We start from the raw sequence: 17,527 nt of genomic DNA, 5'->3' as shown, positions 1-17,527 counted from the left end.
GACCAAACTACCAAGCCAATTCTTCACCAGAAAGGAGACAAGCTACCGGGGACCGGTTTCTGGCGTTTCAGCCTCTTCGGCCCGGCTTGCTTGAATCCTGATGGAGCAGTGAGAAAGGGACTCATGTCTGAGTATACCCTGCCACACCTATAGTGGCCAAAAACGATACAGAAAAGGGGGTGGTGATGAACAGAGTGTCTGAATTAAGCAGACCACTCTTACCCAGTCCAAAGATCAGGGCTTGATCCATCACCGTTATTTATCTCACTGCCCCGTCCCAGCTCAGAACCTGGCTGGGACTAAAAAACGGTGATGGATCAAGCCCTGATCTTTGGACTGGGTAAGAGTGGTCTGCTTAATTCAGGAACTCTGTTCATCACCACCCCCTTTTCTGAATCATTTTGTCCACCATAAGCGTGGAAGGGTATACTCAGATGTGAGTCCCTTGCTCATTGCACCATCAGGATTCAAGCAAGCCAGGCCGACGACGCCTGAAATGGCAGAAACCGGTCCCCGGAAGCTTGTTTCCTTCCCAGTACAAGAATTGGCTTGGTAGTTTGGTTTGCCCTGTTCCCATCATGCACTGGGACAGGAACAGACTAATTTGCATATAGCCAAGTTCTGAGCTGGGATGGTGCAGTGAGCTAAAAAACGGTGATGGATCAAGCCCTGATCTTTGGACTGGGTAAGAGTGGTCTGCTTAATTCAGGCACTCTGTTCATCACCACCCCCTTTTCTGAATCATTTTGTCCACCATAAGCGTGGAAGGGTATACTCAGATGTGAGTCCCTTGCTCATTGCACCATCAGGATTCAAGCAAGCCGGGCCGACGACGCCTGAAATGGCAGAAACCGGTCCCCGGAAGCTTGTTTCCTTCCCAGTACAAGAATTGGCTTGGTAGTTTGGTTTGCCCTGTTCCCATCATGCACTGGGACAGGAACAGACTAATTTGCATATAGCCAAGTTCTGAGCTGGGATGGTGCAGTGAGCTAAAAAACGGTGATGGATCAAGCCCTGATCTTTGGACTGGGTAAGAGTGGTCTGCTTAATTCAGGCACTCTGTTCATCACCACCCCCTTTTCTGAATCATTTTGTCCACCATAAGCGTGGAAGGGTATACTCAGATGTGAGTCCCTTGCTCATTGCACCATCAGGATTCAAGCAAGCCGGGCCGACGACGCCTGAAATGGCAGAAACCGGTCCCCGGAAGCTTGTTTCCTTCCCAGTACAAGAATTGGCTTGGTAGTTTGGTTTGCCCTGTTCCCATCATGCACTGGGACAGGAACAGACTAATTTGCATATAGCCAAGTTCTGAGCTGGGATGGTGCAGTGAGCTAAAAAACGGTGATGGATCAAGCCCTGATCTTTGGACTGGGTAAGAGTGGTCTGCTTAATTCAGGCACTCTGTTCATCACCACCCCCTTTTCTGAATCATTTTGTCCACCATAAGCGTGGAAGGGTATACTCAGATGTGAGTCCCTTGCTCATTGCACCATCAGGATTCAAGCAAGCCGGGCCGACGACGCCTGAAATGGCAGAAACCGGTCCCCGGAAGCTTGTTTCCTTCCCAGTACAAGAATTGGCTTGGTAGTTTGGTTTGCCCTGTTCCCATCATGCACTGGGACAGGAACAGACTAATTTGCATATAGCCAAGTTCTGAGCTGGGATGGTGCAGTGAGCTAAAAAACGGTGATGGATCAAGCCCTGATCTTTGGACTGGGTAAGAGTGGTCTGCTTAATTCAGGCACTCTGTTCATCACCACCCCCTTTTCTGAATCATTTTGTCCACCATAAGCGTGGAAGGGTATACTCAGATGTGAGTCCCTTGCTCATTGCACCATCAGGATTCAAGCAAGCCGGGCCGACGACGCCTGAAATGGCAGAAACCGGTCCCCGGAAGCTTGTTTCCTTCCCAGTACAAGAATTGGCTTGGTAGTTTGGTTTGCCCTGTTCCCATCATGCACTGGGACAGGAACAGACTAATTTGCATATAGCCAAGTTCTGAGCTGGGATGGTGCAGTGAGCTAAAAAACGGTGATGGATCAAGCCCTGATCTTTGGACTGGGTAAGAGTGGTCTGCTTAATTCAGGCACTCTGTTCATCACCACCCCCTTTTCTGAATCATTTTGTCCACCATAAGCGTGGAAGGGTATACTCAGATGTGAGTCCCTTGCTCATTGCACCATCAGGATTCAAGCAAGCCGGGCCGACGACGCCTGAAATGGCAGAAACCGGTCCCCGGAAGCTTGTTTCCTTCCCAGTACAAGAATTGGCTTGGTAGTTTGGTTTGCCCTGTTCCCATCATGCACTGGGACAGGAACAGACTAATTTGCATATAGCCAAGTTCTGAGCTGGGATGGTGCAGTGAGCTAAAAAACGGTGATGGATCAAGCCCTGATCTTTGGACTGGGTAAGAGTGGTCTGCTTAATTCAGGCACTCTGTTCATCACCACCCCCTTTTCTGAATCATTTTGTCCACCATAAGCGTGGAAGGGTATACTCAGATGTGAGTCCCTTGCTCATTGCACCATCAGGATTCAAGCAAGCCGGGCCGACGACGCCTGAAATGGCAGAAACCGGTCCCCGGAAGCTTGTTTCCTTCCCAGTACAAGAATTGGCTTGGTAGTTTGGTTTGCCCTGTTCCCATCATGCACTGGGACAGGAACAGACTAATTTGCATATAGCCAAGTTCTGAGCTGGGATGGTGCAGTGAGCTAAAAAACGGTGATGGATCAAGCCCTGATCTTTGGACTGGGTAAGAGTGGTCTGCTTAATTCAGGCACTCTGTTCATCACCACCCCCTTTTCTGAATCATTTTGTCCACCATAAGCGTGGAAGGGTATACTCAGATGTGAGTCCCTTGCTCATTGCACCATCAGGATTCAAGCAAGCCGGGCCGACGACGCCTGAAATGGCAGAAACCGGTCCCCGGAAGCTTGTTTCCTTCCCAGTACAAGAATTGGCTTGGTAGTTTGGTTTGCCCTGTTCCCATCATGCACTGGGACAGGAACAGACTAATTTGCATATAGCCAAGTTCTGAGCTGGGATGGTGCAGTGAGCTAAAAAACGGTGATGGATCAAGCCCTGATCTTTGGACTGGGTAAGAGTGGTCTGCTTAATTCAGGCACTCTGTTCATCACCACCCCCTTTTCTGAATCATTTTGTCCACCATAAGCGTGGAAGGGTATACTCAGATGTGAGTCCCTTGCTCATTGCACCATCAGGATTCAAGCAAGCCGGGCCGACGACGCCTGAAATGGCAGAAACCGGTCCCCGGAAGCTTGTTTCCTTCCCAGTACAAGAATTGGCTTGGTAGTTTGGTTTGCCCTGTTCCCATCATGCACTGGGACAGGAACAGACTAATTTGCATATAGCCAAGTTCTGAGCTGGGATGGTGCAGTGAGCTAAAAAACGGTGATGGATCAAGCCCTGATCTTTGGACTGGGTAAGAGTGGTCTGCTTAATTCAGGCACTCTGTTCATCACCACCCCCTTTTCTGAATCACTAAATGTCTGCAGCATGGAGGGATTGTTGTAAATTGCCTTTTTTTATTTTAAGTTATTTTATATAACATGCTGATTCATTAAAGGCGGCATAACATGTGACCCCTGTCTGTATTCCCCCAATGTTCCAGCATGACATGGACGTCACCGTCCATGCCCTGCTGTAACTCTTTTGTTGTTCCCATTGGAGTGCCTGTTTTCCAGGCACTGCCATGGGAGAGGCGAAGGAACGGCCGCCTTACATGGGTTCAACTCGTAATAAGGCGGGTGGTCATTGCACGGCTTTGGTTCAGCTGTGTAGGCTGAAAGCTGGCACAACTGCGCCAAAGTTGTAATCAGGCCCCAAATTTGGTTCCAGGGAACGTAACGCAGGTCGCATGTCTAGAAATGTCTCCTGTCTGCCTACTCTAGCTTTAGACAGATCTTGAACAAAATATAATGGGGTTCCTGAACAAGTAACGTGTCCTTTGGTTTTTGCTGTTTGAAAACTGTGAGAAGATCCTGATATTCCAGAAAAAATATTATGACACCCTAAGGTTTTTGTGATGAGAGGCATGTTGAGATTGAAGTCTATGAGCACATTGTATGTTAAGCTTAATGGATTCAGGAATGTCCAAAACTTTTGAAACTTTGAAAAAAGTAAATTGGTTGAGAACCCTCTATTTCCTCTGCAAGACTATAAATGTGAAGATTATTACGCTTATTATGATTTTCTAAATCTTCAGTAATTTTCTTAAGATATGACACTTCCGCTTTGAGGTGCATATCCCGAATAGAAAGCATCTGATGTTCTACTCAACTCTATTTTCCATCAGAGACCATTTGATGTCCAGACACTAAGGCTTGGTATTAGTTTCCTCTATTTAGAGATCATCTAGATGAAACTCCTTAGAGACAGAGGAAATTGGTTTAACAGGTAATGGAGGATTTTTTTTGGTCTTTTGTTTGCTGTTAGTGGAGCTTTGAGTGGTATTTAAGAGGGTTTCTTATCAGCACAGGAGGAGGATGATGAATAAGAATCTTGAGATACCATAACGGAATGTTCCATATTGGATTCCGGTAAAGAAAACCTTTTTTTTTTATTCACTGTATACTGAGAGTGTACCATTCCTAGTTTTCCCCATACATAAATATGAATGCTAAAATAAAGGAAATTTGCATAGGGAATGATCTTCAAATGAGCTGCAGTTAAAATGTGGGTAAAACAGTTTCACATGGCAGTCTATTGCAATGCTTCAGAAAATAGAAATTCTGACTTCAGTAAAGATGATAAAGAGCCTATTAAGCTGTCACCGGTGAAGGTGGTCGTGTTTCAAATGCATTCTGCTTTATGCGGCAATTAAAAGCAACAGTCTGGTGACAAAATTGTAGGTATGTGATGAACAATACCTCACATCTGCGATGTAGCCTGCTGCCATCGTCAATGGGTGCTAATCCATGCCCCCTAGTGTAAAGCATGTGACCGCACCAAACAACAAAATTAGGCACACCAATAAAGAGACACAACAATCATTTATTAAAATAGAGTGTAGTTCTATGAATTTGTAGTGGCCTTGATCATCAAAATCCACCAGAGGGTGTCAGAGATACAGATATTAGAAACGTTTATCACTTTTAAATGCAACTACAAACAAGCATTCGTCACTACAACGTTCGGAAAGTTTTGAAAAGTTTAAAGGAGTTGATGTGAGTTCTCTGGCTTGCAATGGGCATCCAAATCTGGCATGGAAAATGTATGGGGGACCAGAGAGGAACTTTGGACAGTTACCTGGCCACCACAGTGTTTTTGAAGGTAGTTTCAAGTTTACTTACAGGACAACCACCATAGACTTCAGTGGAGTGGCCCTGATGCTTGGGAAGCAGGCACAGGATGCTTCCGATGCTGTGCGGTCGATGGGGGTGAGTTGCGGTTGAATCCTCGGTCCACGTGGCGACGCGACTCTGCCTACGGAACTCGGGGTCCCACGACGTCCTCTCAGTGAAGGCTAATGGCCAGTTGCAGCATACTTACCATTCTCTCAATATAGTGGTCAAAGCTGTAATCTTTGGTGGGGGCTAGTGTCCCTTGGGCACAACAAATCGAGACTTTGATAGCACTCCTAAGTCTGGCAGACATGCATGCAGGTTTTGGTCAAAGCTAAAATCTTTGGTGGGGGCTAGTGTCCCTTGGGTACGACAAATCCAGACTTTGATAGCACTTCTGAGTCTGGCAGACATGGGTGCAGGTTTTGGCTATCTTGGATTGTTGGTCTCGGATGGGCAGGGAATTGGTAGGGGCAAAACGTATGCAGTGGCTACCAATTTGTTGGTTTGGGCTTCTTCAGCTCTTGTGTCCCAGAGCTGTTTCCAGGGGATAAGCCGATTGATCATTGGAGTCACTGCTGTGGGTGAAGGAAAGAAACCAACTTTTCCCAGAGTCAGGAGCCTTAGGCACAGTCTAAATCTCACTAGCCCAAAAGTGCAGCAGGTGCTGTCCTCTTGGTGGTGCAGTCTCTCTTTGTGCTGGTTAAAGGCAGCAGGGCAGTCCTTCTTCATGCCTCTCTTTAATCCCAGTGTGATCCAAATAGCAGGGTGTCAGGGGTGCCATTTTTATCGCAGAAAAGAGCCCCGATGGGACCACGTGGTCACTAGTCAATGGGCTACTGGGTCCTCTCCTATCTATTGACATGTTTCCTGTGATGTGTGGTATCTGGCTATCACAGAGTGCACCATTATTGCTCTTTTCAAGATGCTATGACCCTTCCTTGGTCATCAGGTGCAGGGTCGCCCAACTTGGAGGTGTGGCTATCAGTGGGCTACATACCCACGGGAAAACCAGTTTTGGGGATAGGTTTTGCCTCCCTGGCTCTGTTTCTTAATTGTCCACAGGAACAAAAGGCATCCTGCTCAAGAGTTTTGTCGCAAACGGCCCTTCAAAGCCGGCTTCCCCTTTGAAGCTCACCTTTTGGGCTAACACCCTGAGTGGCCATCTTGGGGAAGTATGTGACATCTAGCCCTGGGGAAACTCCCTTTGTTTCTGGGAGTCATTCACACATCTCCCCAAACTACCATAACTCTGTCTGTATGCCAGGGCTTTTGTGAGGTCGCTGGACTAGCTAAAGTGCAAAGTGGCAACTTTATAAGGTTGATTAACTTTAATAGGGACTTTATATTTGACCAAGGCATCAGGTTGGATTGAATGCCACAATTAATTTATTTGATACCACACATGACCTTGTTAGGTAGTTCCATGCAGAGGTCAGTCAGGCTGGGGTGACAACTGGTAACCATGTGTTAGCTATGGTGCTTGTAACCTTTCTACTCAAAACGTGGGGATCTAGAGGTTCATAGAACTTCTTGCACCCTAAAGGGTAGAGAGGTCCTCTTGATTGAGGCTGGAGGGATACGCCCTTCCTCTGTAAAAGCTACTAACTGAAGAGTATCCCTTCTGTAGTTCAAGTTCCTCCACAGGGAAGAAGAAGGGAAAGAATTCTGTTATGTGCCACACCTATACACCACTTCTATTGGAGTATGGAAGGGAAAAAACCACTTTTTTTTGGTGCACAGACAGAATATCGAGTTGCGATTATCGAAATGCCATAATATCGAGTTGCAAATATCGTGATACAAGAATATCGACTGCAAGAATATAGTGGTCCAGAATATCGACATTAAGGTAGAAATATATTTTTTTTAAATATCGAAGTCAGTAATATCGTTTGTAAAAATATCGATATTTTTATCGATTTTTATATTAGTGTGATGTATTTTAGTATATATTTTAAAGGTATGTGCCATTTTTTTGTCTAAGTATTCCATTTTTTTAATGTATGCATTACATTTTTAGAAGTTATTCATTTTATTTTAATTAAATTTTGCGTTTTAGTTCCGTAGTGGGTTGTGGGTTTATAGGGGAATAGGGTGGGAAGTAATTTAATTATAATAAATTGAATATTCATTTTATTTTAATTACATTTTGTGTTTTAGTTCCATTGCGGGTTGTGGGTTTATGGGGGAATAGGGTGGTAAGTAATTTAATTATAATAAGGTAATTAATCGTTCATTATTAGTATTTATAAATATTTTTATTAATTGATTATTAATTGGTTATTCATTTCTATTAATTAATTGATTAATAATTATGTTAATTGTGTTATTCTTTTAGGAGCAGGTTGTGGGTTTATAGGGGAGTATGGTGGTAGGTAATTTAATTATAATAAAGGAATTCATAATTTTTACTTATTCGTATTTATAATACTATAATATTAATGAATTATTAATTGTTATTAATTTGTATTCATTAATTAATTGATAATTATGTTAATTGTGTTATTTTTTAGGTGCAGGTTGTGGGTTCATAGGGGAATAGGGTGGGAAGTAATTTAATTTTAATAAAGTAATTACTTTTTGTATTTATTTGTATTTATTTTATTCATATTTTATAGTGTTGTTTGTGGTAATTCATTAATTATTAATTGATTATTAATTGTTTGATAATTAATATAAATTAATTGGTAATTATGTTAATTGTGTAAATTATGTAGGAGTGGTTTGTGGGTTTATTGGGGGATAGGGTGTGAAGTAATTTATTTAAAATTAACTAATAATTATTTGTTGATTAGTGGTAATTAATTGAGTACAAATTAAATATGGAAATTGTGTCATTAATTATAGACGTGAGTTGTCGGTTTTTTAGTGGTAAAGGGTAGGAAGTAAATTAATTTCAATTAATTAATAAGTTGTTGTTAATTGATAACAATTTAATAATGTTAAATTAGTTATGGAAATTGTGTCATTATTTTATGTGTGTGTTGTGGTGTTTGTTGGGGTAGAGGGTGGAAATTATTTAACGTTTTATTAATTAATAAATATTTGCTAATTGTTATTGATTTCTTAATTGATACATTTTTATGCTAAATGTTTACTTTTATTTTGTGTGGGGATTTTGAATATACGTTTACAGTAATTGAACTGAGCATGTTAATTGCCAGTGTCTACCATTCAAGAGAAGGCTCCTGCTATGCTGCTAGGGTAAGACGTACTGGGTTGGTTAAACATGAACATGTGAGCATATGCATTTGTGCAGGCTGCACTTGTGAGACTACCATAGTGCACAGTCCAGTATCTGTGCACTAATAACCTTTTGCAGAAGGGCCTGTGCAAGTATTTTTTACTGCTCTTGGGTATGCCTTTTAATATGAGTGTACATTCATAGTTTAAGTCTGTATTGCTTGTTGGAAAATCAGAATCCAGGCCTTTGCTTTCCTTCTGGTCCAAGTTAATTACTCTGATCCTCAGCAGACGGACCAAAGGCCTTACCAGACAAAAGGGCAATCGACAGTGATTGACTCAAATCTTGGAAAATGATTGGGTGCAGGGGAATTCTGCATCTAATCATTAGCTTGTCACACTGTACCTTGGCTTGAATAGCCAAGGCCCTACTATGACAGAGAAGAGAACCCAGACATCTGGAGAAAACACTGGAGGTACTCACTTTTGAATTTTTGGAGGGAAGGGATCAGGCTGTGATGGGGAGGGCTAGAGCCCAGAGAGGAAGTAATTTCAATGAAAACTTGAAACTACCATTTTGCATTGTCCCAGAATGCGGTGCAGGAGTGTTGGGATGTAGGGACTAATTATGTGGCATTGTAGGTTTGGCTAGCACAAGTGAGAGAAAGTTAAAACACTCTTTGCTAGGAAGCAACAATGGGGAATAAACGCCTAGCTGGAAAGAGGAGCCACCAGATTCTCTGCAAGGATGGACTAAGGACTTTGACTTCAGCTGATCCCGAGGCTAGGATGGGTTTCTCCAGGGCCAGTTGGATCGGCCCACTTATGCCCCCTGGGGACCAGTTGGGCAAAACACCTAGGGGCACAAGTACAACCATTTTATTTTCTGACTCACAAATTGCGATTTTTAACAACTTTTACTGTGCAAGTCACAAAATGAAATGTACTAATGTGTCTCAGACACATTAGCGATTCTCAATGGGGTCGCAAATGACCTGCCTCATCAATATTCATGAGGCAGGTCACTATTTGTGACCCATTGGGAATGGGTAAGAACAAAGGGATGGTGGCCTGCTGACCACCATGTCTGTGATTGCTTTTAAATAAAGCAATTCTTTTTTAAATGCAGCCTGTTTTCAAAAAGAAAAATGAAATGTTTTTGTTTCATTTTTGGAAAGTAAGTAGTAGTCCAACCACTGCCTGCCCTTAAAAATTGTTTTCGCTGCCAGTCACAAGGAGACGGGGGTCCCTTGGGCACTCCTTCCCATTTGCAATTGGCCTACCACCACTTGAAGTAGGGAGTAAACTGCAATTGTTTTGCGACCGCATTCGGTCACAAAACAATTGCAGATGACCTTGCGACTCACTCTTAGGATAGGATGCCATTGGCACGCCTCTTCGTAATAGCGACTCACAACCCTATTTTGCAAGTCGGTAATAGGTTATTGACCTATTATATATAGTGTTGGTATATTGCACAAGCCATTTTAGTGGTCACAAATGGGCTGAATCTCCATTTGCAACTGATAAAAATAGTTGTACATGTTCCCTCTAGACTCCACTGCCTGCCACAGGTTCCATGCAAGATGACGAGTATGCCATAGGGCTGGAGAGTGCAGGCTTGATGGTGCTTTGCTGGTTGGTTGTGGAGGGCCTGCACCAGATGAGATGCCCCCACCAGCAGGAGAGGGGCACTAGATCCAGGCATAGGAGAAGGCTGGAGCAGGGAGCCAGGAAATCCAGCCCACTACAAAATGTTCCCATTTGGAGGTCCGAAGGCGTGATGAAAATACTCCAGGTGACCAGGCCTGGCTGCCCGGAGCAAAACTAGCCAAAGATGAAGATAATCTGTCCAACTGGGGCCAGAGGTATGCATCTTTAAAGATTTGTTCTTTTTATAAGCCAAGAAACGAGAAGAGTGTGCCAAGTACTCTGCCACTATGCCAAAGATTTCCCCCAGGGAGGGCCAAGCCCCTGGGGATTGGCTCAATGTTAGTTATTACCTTATGAGGAGAGAGGCATGTGTAGGGCACCCTTCCCTGTCCCAATTCTTGGCCCTGGATCCCGACATACGTTAAAGTGTCCCGGGAGACCCCATCCCTTGGGACAGATGGGGCTGTCTGAGAACCAATGTACTCCTTTCTAAGGCAGTGTGCCTTCCCCAGTCCCTCTGCCTACGATGAGCACAATGCTACCATCTTCCACCCATGCTGACAGCAGGCATGAGCTACTAGAATTGAGCAGGCTCCTCGCTTAACACAAGGAGTGCATCACATGTGACGAGCTGGCAGGGCTGTTTGGGCCTTGGGCCCTCAGTGAGCTCCAACATTAAAAAGTGGGTCTGGGTGCCCCAGGTAGCACTGGGTACCTAACAAAAAGTGAAGAAACCAAAAAGGGAAATAGCGCAGCAAGAGGCTGCCGTTTGAAAGCGAGTACTGGCTCATAACATATTCTTTAAGACAGGTGAGACATAATGTCAAGGATGGCCCACAGCAGGGGCGTAACACAAGCCCCCGCAGCCCCCGCAGTGCGGGGGGGCCTCGCGCTCCTGGGGGCCCCGGCCGGGCCCCGGGCCCTCAAGTAAGATCTGCCGCTGCTGTGACAAATGGTGCGCAGTGTGAGCCCCGGCCGGGGCCCCTGTGAGTTTGAAATGGTGCGGGGGCCCCGGCCGGGGCCCCTCCGAGTCTTGAAATAGTGCGGGGCGGGCGGGGGCCCCGGCCGGGGCCCCCCTGGGAGTCGTCAGCCATGAGTTCCACTCTCACTTTGATGCAATCATCATCATTCTATTAAAATGGTGCTGGGGCCGCCCGTAAGCAGTTTATTTATTTTTTAATTCTTTCGAGGATCGATGAAATGGCGGCGGGCCGGGATCAATGAATGCGCGCGGCGCGCACACACTTGTCCACTTACACTGCGAGTGCGACTTTCACTTTCTATCTAATAATTTCCGCCGCGCGCGTATGCGCGTGGGGGGCGGCGCAGGGCCGGCTGGTGAGTGACCAATGCCCATTTACACCACTGCAGCAGCACATGCGCAATCGCCGGGTGACATGGGGCAAACACGCAATTGCAAGGTGTGGCGTGCGTCACGTGTGGCATCAGGGCGCGCATAGGGCCATAGGGAAGAAGAAGAGTCGACAAACAAAGCCAGGCCCGCCCACGCTCAGAGTCAGAGAGGACTGTCTGAACAACTGAAGTTGAAAGTAGACTGAAGTAAGTCCGTCCAGCGTCCCGTCACTAGTGCGGGGCCTTCTTTATCATTTACATGATTGATTGCCCAGCAGCGCTTCCCGTCAGTAAATGACATAGCGCACCTGACAGCCTGGTGGGTGTGGGCGGCGCCTCTGCGTACTGGCATTAGAATAGTCTGCACTGCATTAGATAGTCTGCACTGCAGGTTGATGAGAGCCTCCCCCACCCCTTCTGATTAGCACGCCACTGGGCAGGGAGAGATAGATTGAATAGACAGGCGGGCTGTGGCACTGTGCCTGGGGGCGATCTCACGATGGTAAATGCACTGAATACTGGGTATGCGAGACGAGCTAGGTTCACCATGTTTTTGATGAGGAGATATGGCCTATGAGGCAAGTTGTCTGATCTGAATCCAAGAAAGCCGAGTTCTAATCCTGGCTTCATTCATCGCGTTTACAGTGTGTGATCCTCGCCAAATTCGTCGGTTTCAGTTTCGCTTGGATTTAGCGCTGTTTTTGCCATTGCTCATTCTGTGTACTTTTCTTCTATCAGTTGAGATTGGGGTGTTGTTAGTGCCCTTCCCCCCTATGCGGCTGTTAGGTGTGTGAGCAGTGCACTGTGTACTTGCCCCCCCTGCGGGGGAGAGTTCCTGCCTCCTCTGACACTTTGATGGACAGACAGCCGAGCAGTGATTGGCAGGTCGGACTCTCTTCCACAGACATCTTTTCCCTAAATTCCTTTGGTGCCAGATTGTGTACAGCTGGTTCTCGCGAGGATTCTTAGCCAGGCATACCAGTAGTACCTCATTAGTGGCACGGTTGGGTTACAAGGGTCTAATTAGGGTTAAAGTTGGGCTCCAAGGGCCACCCGCCACCACCCCCATGGAGGGCCCCCGTCACCCTCGTGGAGGGGTTCTCGGACTCCCAGCAGGGCTCTGGACTGCCCTGATGGTAAAGGCACCGAATGCTGGGTATGCGAGACGAGCTAGCTTCACCATGTTTTTGATGAGGGCCAGCTGACTGACGGAATGGGCAGGTCAGAGAAGAGGCTGTGTCATCCAAGTATGTATTTCAGCATGAGGCAGCATGGGAACTATCAACTCTTCTAACAAATCGTGCTTGGCACAGCATTCAGCATAACCGACAGGCATAATGAAATATAGCTTATAGTCCCGTCCTACAGTAATCATTACAATGTCAAACTCAAAGGGACTAAACTTATAACTCAAAAATAACTTGATAAAGAATATCAGGAACTCCACCTAGCTCTAAATGTACGTCTTCACTTTAGAAAAGTGGCCCTCAAAACTCTGGCATATCCTACCGATCAACAAATGTGATCACAGGTTATTTATACGTTTGGTCTGTAATAGTTTAAAAGCTAATGTTTTGCTTGTTACTCAGATTTGGTAGAGAAAGTGGGGTCTACACAAATAATATATCAAAGATTGGCTCAACACAGTACCTGGGAGAAATAAAATTAGATGCAGCATGGTTCAACTGTGTCCTTATATTTGATACCACAGGCATTCAAATTCAGAAGAAGTAGCAGCAGTAAGGCTGAAGAATAAAACGGCAGGGCCCCTTTTAGCTGTCTGTTACACCAGTGTCACATTCAGAGCACACCACTTCACTCACTAAAACCTCCTTGGGAGGATGTCAAAGTTTCTCAGAAACAAAACAGGCATCATATAAATGGACACTTTGAGCATCCTTACAAAGGTCTACTCAACAATGCTTGGACATGTCAAAGCACACATGGAAATACTTAGTTTAAAGATCAAGGACACCACCTCTGTAATGTTCTCCCCACCCCATGAATGATTGCACCATACCAACAAAAATAACACCAAATAAATCTTTCTGGAAAATCTCTTTCAATCACTTGTAGAAACAAGAAAACGTCTGAAAGCAATTAGGTTCACAGAGCTACGATGTACACTTTAATTCATTTATGTAGAATTAAATTAAAGCTATAAATAATAGAGGGATACAGAAGATAATATGTTTTCATTTTCTATTGTCTTTGTGTTTATACTGATCTGTTTCTTTGTCCAGACTTCAACCTCCCCATATTTATAACTGTATAACAGTTTGTTAAGCAGGCACTTTTTTATGCAGGCTTGATATATAAGGAAAGAATTATGAGTGTTATGTGGTAATAGAGGTTAAGTGAACAGCTGTAACTTTGATGGTATCACGTATGTTTGCTAAACGTTTTTTACATTTCCCTGCGTTTCTAAACATACACATGGATCAGAGCAGAGGTCAGGTGACGTCTGTCTGTCCTCATGTAATGTTGCGCATGGTCTGCAGGATAGTAGCAAATGGATGGTAAAGGCACCGATTGCTGTGGGTATGCGAGCAGCTAGGTTCACCACGTTTTTGATGAGGGCCAGCTCACTGACGGAATGGGCAGGTCTGTCTGTCCTCACGTAATGTTGCGCATGGTCTGCAGGATAGCCACATTCATGCCGACTCATGGAAAAGATGATGATCTTTGATTTCATTTAACGTGTATGTGTCAGACTCAAAGGCTACTGATCAATTTTATTGCTCTAACCAACCAGTGCTGGCCACCCAAGCTACAGACTAGAATGGTTCTAGAAAAAGCTAGAAAAATAGGCGGTGCACTAACCCAAGCAATAACATCACTTCATCATTGGAAAGCCTGTAGCAACGACATAATGCATTCTTTGCAACAAAAAAAATCCCAAATGAATGCAAAGTTTTCTTTAAGAAGACCATCCCATGTAATAATCTGTTGAATTGTGCAATTCAACAGGTTATTATCAGTGATGACATATGTCAAATGCACTTATGCATGAAACATCATGAGAAGCAAGCTGTGGGAGTGCAGTTTCACAAACTCAGATGATCTCGGGTTATGGTTCCCCTTATGTTTTTATTGGTTCATTGAAGCAGCCCCTTGACTGCAAATGCTTTACCGAAACAGCTAACACTTTGCTAATAATGCTCCCTGCAGTGAGAGATGGTTTGTTCGTATGGCTCCAACTCCCTGCAGCATCCTTCAGATATGTTACTCGCTAACCCCAGGTCTATAGAAAACAGACAACAAGCAATACATCGACCTGGCGCTCTCATGTCTTTTGTCCCTGCCTCACCCCTGCCTCTGTTGTCAGTCCTTTTTCCCTCAGCTGGCGATATCCAAGATGCGCACGTGCCAGCAGACCCAATTCAGGCAAGAGAATCACAATTTTTGAACCAAAAAAGGCTTATTTTAGCTGTCTGTCGACTAAAATGAATGCTACTTCAATATGTCAATGTGGAAAGTACATCACCCCGATTTTTTTTTAAATCTCCCACTTTCCTTTTCTAGAATGTTAGCCTATATGAGAATGAACCACATGAAGGGTCCTGGATGGGATCATGCATTATTAGTGGGGCATATCCTCCATGAGACCTTATATCCAGCAACCTGCACCTGGGTCTCTGCAGCGGGCGAGTCCCAGTTCCAACCTTCGCTCCGCAAGCAGCCCTAACTCCCCTCGTCCTCCAAGTTTAGACGTATGTTCTACAGAAGGGGCAGGTTGGCTAGTGCTGAGTATAGTAGAGGGTAGGCAGAGGTGGATTTCTTTGTTGGAGTGGTTCTTTGGCAGCTATTGTTTGAAAGAGAGACAAACGTAGTTGCTTCGTGGATGTAGCCCATTCTTGTACTTTTTGGTGGTGGTACTTCTTGTTGAGAGTTCGAGAAGACCACCTGTAATGGGGATGCTAAGGTGGTTTGTCCATGGGAAGGCGATGCCAACCAATGTTTATAGTTTTTAGTGGAAGATAATTTGAAATGTGTACTCTGAGGTAAAGGTGACATAGAAGACCCCCAACGCCTCAGTTAAATTACCTGCTTTTGACAGGATTGTTGCAAATGGCATAGCGTGTATGTTGAGTGTTTCCCACTTTCTCACTAGAACTTACAGAAAGACAATATAGAGGCATTTCATTTAAATGTTGGAGGTTTCAAAGCAAAATATGCCAGATTTCTGCGTGGTGGTGAAAAGTGGTACATGGTGGGTCGCGCCGCAGGGGGGAGGCATGGTGGGCCGTGCCGCGGGGGGGGGGCCCTCCATGTGCTTTGCAGGGGGGCCCCCTCAAGTTTCGTTACAGGGCATCACCTACGTAATTTCAAAATGTTGTGGGGGCTGGACAGAGTGCAGCAGTCCCATGAGAGCTTTTTAAATAAATGAGTCCTGTGTCTCCTGTGACTTTGGTCCATGACCCCAGCAGATTTGTATCATTATTTTATGCATTACCAAGGCTGCAGCATTTGCTTTTGGGCACTGGAGTCAGGGGACTCCAAATGGTTGGTCCTATGGATACATTATGTAGCATGTAGCAAGTGAAGAAAAAGTCAGGCACATGTAGTTTTGAATTAAAATGCTTTATTAACTTCCTGAATATTAAACAATGAATTCTTACCATTATAATGAACGCTTTTGACTGTTTTCATCTGTTTTGATTGTGTTATAGGGTTTACACATGACGTGTGGTTGAATGTATTATTTGTGGTGACCCCCTGACAAAGCCAGTAGCCCTGCCTTATTTAAAGTAACACTCTGTATATTGCGATTTAGCATGTGGTATAGATTTTTTTTTGTGATTATGTAGTTTGGCACCCACCAGGGTGAAAAGTGATATGCTAGTGGCAACAAAAATATTTATATCTACCAGATGTATATATTTGTAATTCAATATGCAGTGTTTGGAAGTGTCTGTAAATAAAGTACATTTCCTTTTCAAAAGAAAAAGTACTGGTTGGACACTACTTTATTGATATTTGTGCTGCTTGCTGGCTAATTGGGATTGCTAGCCCACACCATCTCACCTGAGCATGTCTTGGACTGCTCTGCTTCACTGCCCTGAGAGAGCCAAATAATATAATAGGTACCTGGTTCCCAGTAATAAGACAACTGTGGACCTATCTCAACTGAAGGGCTCACATAATTTGCAACAAACAACCCAAGTTCGTACAATGTGCATTTACAACGAAGGCTACACCACTCCCTTTATTAGCAACATCCCTAGCCAAGAGATGTATATTGGCGCCTTAAAATGTAACATTCACAAAACAGACTCAAAACCTGAGATTCAAAACTGAAATTCAAGTGGGGATTAACTGTTTATAAGTCAAACACCTGACAAAGCTACAGTAGAGAGAATACCTGAGCCCCTGCCTGACCTGAAGGAAGTAACTAGTATTACATTGGATGTCTCCGCTAATAGTAGCAATTGGTATCATCAGTGTCAACCAAAAATGACCTCATGATTGAGAAGATCCACTTCAAGTTAGGAGCCACTGATTGGTTTTCTGTATTTCTTTTCGAGAATACAGCACAGAAATGGGTAGTCTAGGCGCTCTGGCACTAAATGTTTAGTCAATATGGCAATTTCGGGCCCTGGGAAGCCTTAAAAAGTGGTTATTCAACACGAGGTGCAATACAGTTGACATTTTGAATCATTTTTTGAGCAGTCCAAAAAAATCAAATTTCTGATGAAATACAATGACCCCACACCGGTGGATCTTTCTCTGAATGGTCAGAAATGCTGATTTTTTACTGTGTCATCTTTGGACTGTAAATAACTGTCTGATCAGAATCATCACTTTTAGAACTAAAATATTTGTGTTTAGAGTCATTTTTAGTCAATATGCCAACCGGATACAGAAAACCCACTGGACTGCAACCACCCCTCAGCCCACTCAGCATTGAATGAGTGAAGCGTGTTCTAGTGACCAGTCCGGTGAGATTTTTACTGGGATAGTTAGTGAAACCCAAACCATCTGCCATCATGGTTAGGCACACTCAAGAACACTAGGAAACCAAGGAT

General features: G+C 44.5%; 1 protein-coding gene across 5 annotated transcripts in view; it reads left to right on the top strand.

Moving 5' to 3' along the window:
* Positions 1 to 17,527, top strand: part of LOC144786225 (solute carrier family 22 member 13-like) — a 418,586-nt gene that overhangs the window by 337,093 nt on the left and 63,966 nt on the right. The gene's annotated exons all lie outside the window — the stretch shown is intronic.

The sequence above is a fragment of the Lissotriton helveticus genome, chromosome 10 (genome assembly GCF_964261635.1).
Source record: "Lissotriton helveticus chromosome 10, aLisHel1.1, whole genome shotgun sequence".
In the NCBI taxonomy this organism is placed as follows: Eukaryota; Metazoa; Chordata; class Amphibia; order Caudata; family Salamandridae; genus Lissotriton; species Lissotriton helveticus.
The sequence above is the reverse complement of the archived record's forward strand: the minus strand, read 5'-3'. Positions and strand labels throughout refer to the sequence as shown.